Raw genomic sequence first — 4038 nt, 5'->3', positions numbered from 1 at the left:
GTTTGTGGGGCCCGGACACCCCCCTTCAAGCCCGTCCCCCGGATCAGCCCCTAGGTTTCTCACACGCAGCCTCAAAGACGGGCCTGTCGCGGGCGTTTGCCAGACGCGGGGACAGAGACCCAGAAAGGTTAACGTCCAGCAGCGGAGCGGGGAGCCCAGATTCTGTACCTGGGCCCGGAATCAGGGAGCAGTGGGTCCCAGGCAGGAAGCCCTCCTGCGTTTTGTTGCGTCACAGCAAACCCGTAGGACTGTAAGGAGATCCGTCCGGAGCACAGTGCGCAGGGTGGGACCCGGCCGTGCGCTCAGGTCCCATGTCCAGACCCGGTTCAGCTGTGCCCTGGGCGAGGGGGCAGGAGAGCCGTGCAGGCTGGGCGCCCGGAGCGAGGAGGGGAGGCAGCGGGGAGCGGTGGCAGGGGCCCCGGGATGGACTGGAAGGTGCCGGAAGCTGCTGGAGCCCGTGGTGGGGCGCAGGCGCCGTCCCCCAGAAGGCTCCGCCCCCTGAGCCCCGCAGGCAGCCTTGCTGAGAGCTCCGCCCCCTGTGCACCTGCGCGCCCCGATGGGTGCTGGTGGGCTGCACCTTGGGCACCAGTTCTGCTGACGGGCAGCGGCTTTCTGGAGCGCCGCAAGACTGCGGATGTGTCCAGGCCAGGGCAGGGGGACTTAGAGATGCCCCCCCAATCCACTTTGGTGCCAGGAACTGTCTGAAAGGACCCCAATTCCTGCAGCTGCTCCAGGCCCCGCAGGGCAACCGGGCGGCCGGGCGCGGGGGTTGTGGGCTCCGTCTGGGCGCCCAGAGCAGCAGACCGGCCCAGCCAGGGCTCCGGCCCCAGATGCTGGCCCTGCGTGCCCCACTCCAGCTCGCGGCGGGCAAGTGGCACAGGGACACGGCCCTCTCCCCCAGAGGGAGTGGGCACGCGGTGTCCTGCGCTGTCCCCAGCTGCCCGGCAGGAGCCTCCTCCCTGCCCCCGCCCTGCAGCGCCGCTGGGCGGCTGACAGCCGCCAAACATCTGCTCGGGCTCCTGAGGGTGCTCCCAGGCGGGCGGCAGGAAGCGGCACCGCCCTTGAGCGGCCACACCAGGGCACTGCGGGCTGGCGGGGGGGCTGGGGCGCCCCCCTGAGCTGTGACCTCACCTCCTCGCGGGGCGGGGCGTGCTGGGAGGGAGGGGGGACAGCCCTCTTCCTCCAGAAGGGACATGGCTATGTGTCAGGGACATTGGGCAGAGGCCAGGCCCCTCGGTCGATGGCTGGGGTGGGAGGGAGGGGCCTCCGAGCCCCCCACCCCTCCTCCTCGGACAGGCGTGGGCGCGGGGCGTGCCTGGGTCTGGGTTCCTCTGGAAGCTGAGCCAGCGAGCCAGCGACAAAGATGTGAGCGCAGGCAGTTTATGGGAAGCGCATGCGTCCTCGGGACTGGGAAGGGGGCAACGAGGAAAGGCGGTCAAGTGCCTGAGTAGCGGGGGATGGGTGGGGGGCAACTCCTCCCACTGAGGGGCCTGGAAGACGGGGGTAGCCTCAGGGACTGGCCTCAGGGGCGAGCGCGGCCCCTCACCCCCACCTGCCACCCACTGAGGGCAGCTCTGGGCACCAGCTTCCTGGCTTTCCTGGCCCCCGCGTGGCGCGGGCATGGAGGAAGTGTAGGGTGCTGGGGGCGGGGACACACGGGGCCTGTGGGCTCATGTCTTAAGCTTAGGTCTGGCTTTGCCTCTGTCACCCTCTCTCTGCCCCCGAGCCTGCCTCTCTGGCTTCACACGTGGCCCAAGCCCGGGGATGGAGTCACAAGGACCTGGGTTCCCTCTCCCAGCACTCTCTCCCGTGGGCCACCTCCCTCCTGTCCCCCCGTGAAGAGTCTGCTCCTCCCTTGGGCGGGAAAGTGGCCTCCGACTGCTGAACATCGCTGGACATGTGAACGCAGACTCCGCTCGGTGGGGACCATGTCACTCTCCCTGTCACACCGATGCGTCCTTGCTGGGCTCTCGGCGGGCGGGGCGCCCTGCTGGGCCCTCTCCCCTTCCTTCCCAACGGTGACTTCTAGCCTGTGGGGCTGGAGCTTAGGGGGGTCGGACAGTCCCTTCCTGAGCGCAGTCCCTGGGTTCCCCGCCTTGGATCTGCCAACGTGCCTGTCGGCCTTGGGGACCCCCGCTCCCAGGGGCTCTGCTGGACGCTGCTGCTGAAGGGAAGGTGTCCCCCCTCTGCCTGAGGTTCACTCTCAGCCCCTGGTCACCCCTCCTTTCTGCTGGCCTCTTCCTGCCAAGGCCTGCGTGCTCTTCTGTGACCCACACCTGCTTCCTGCGTGATTTCCATCTGGCCCTCAGCCACTGGGGGCTCTTCGGTCCCTCAGACTCTGGGGGAGCTCACCCACCCCAGCAGCTGTCTCTCGTTTGGCCTCAGAGCAGGCAGGTGCTTTCTCCTCAGGGTCCCCCCCCCGCCTGGCACCCCGATCCAGGACTCCAGGGTACCTCTCTGGCCTGGCGAGGTGGCACCATGAGCCACTCATGCGGCGTCCCTGGCAAGCATCTCGGTGCCTAGTGTTTGGCTGATGATCGGTATATGTTTGTTGAGTGGCTGAATGAGCCCTTGGGGTCTGGCCAGGCGCCGGGTCTCGGGCTGCGGGTGCCGGTCCTCCTGGCTCGGCGCGGGGTTCCTGCGCCCATGCGTGTCCGTGTGTCAGAGAGCAGACCCTCCCGCCCGTCACACTCCTCGCCTCCTCTTTAGTGCGATTCTGCCTCAGCTCCCCAGGCCTTCTGGTTCCCGGGGCGCCGTCTTCCACGGAAGTGGACGTTCAAGGAAAACGTTTGGACGGATGGGTGTGGTTTGGTCAGACACCCCACAGCCACGACTTCTACTGCGCCCACTTCCGCAGAGGTCAGCGTGGCCCGGTGTGGCGCTTTGAAATGAAGTGGGGGCACACAGGGGCTCAGTAGAGTAAGCGTCTGGCTTCAGCTCAGGTCATGATCTCGTGGTTCGTGGGTTCAAGCCCCGCGTCGGGCTCTGTGCTGGCAGCTCGGAGCCTGGAGCTGCTCCAGATTCTGTGTCTCCCTCTCTCTCTGCCCCTCCCCTGCTCGCACTCCCTCTGTCTCAAAAATAAATAAACATTAAGAAAAAGAAAGACATGGAGGAGGGCACTTGTGGGGAAGAGCGGTGGGTGTTATACGGAAACCAATGTGACAATAAGGTGTATATGAAGTTGGAAAAAATAACTTCAATTACACCAATAAGAAAAGGAAGGAAGGAAGAAAGACAGAAAGAAAGGAAAGAAAGAAAGAAGGGAAGGAAGGAAGGAAGGAGGAAAGAAAGGAAGAAAGACACGAGTAGGGGAAGTAAGCTGCTGCTGCAACAGGGCCCAGAGACCCCGCTCCGCACGCGAGGAGACGGCGGCCTGCACGCGGCGGTCGGATCCTGGTGAGGCCGCTCACCTGCCGTAACCCGGAAGGCGCCTTGTTCCCGAAGGGCTTGCGGATTCGGGGCGGGGGCTGGGACTGAGTCCTGGGACGAGCTGGTCCTCGCTGGCTGCTTCACCAGGTGTGACAGGGGAGCCGTGAGCCTCCAGGAGTGACTCGTTTCCAACAGGAATAGAGGGCATGGAGACAATCGGAAACGCTAAGTGCTGGATGACAGAGTCAGAAACTGGATTAAGAAAGACCTGGAGTGGCCAAGGGGACATGTCAGCCTGTGGGTGTGGTGCTCCTGGCGGTGCCCGCTGGAACCCGGCGGGGCTCAGGGAGGGTGCGGCGCGCACACCAACTCAAACTCTCCCTCCGGCCGTGACGTCTCAGAGCAAATACTGGAAGCCCGCAGACCCCACGCCCACTGCGCAGGCTGCCGCCGGGGACCCCTCTCGCCCGCGGAAGAGGCGTGGGGGCAGGGAATGAGGAGACAGAGCCGGTCTGGGAACCGAGTCTTGAACGAACATGGGTGCGGTTGCAGGACAGGAGACTGACGGCTGAGTTTGCGTTGTTCTGCCAAAAAAGACAAAAAAAAAAAAAAAGAAAAAGAAAAAGAAAAAAAAGATCCTTCCTTAAAAAGCCAGGGATTCTTTGAGGC

Source organism: Suricata suricatta, chromosome 9 (assembly GCF_006229205.1).
Source record: "Suricata suricatta isolate VVHF042 chromosome 9, meerkat_22Aug2017_6uvM2_HiC, whole genome shotgun sequence".
Taxonomy (NCBI): Eukaryota; Metazoa; Chordata; class Mammalia; order Carnivora; family Herpestidae; genus Suricata; species Suricata suricatta.
This window is presented reverse-complemented; position numbering follows the sequence as displayed.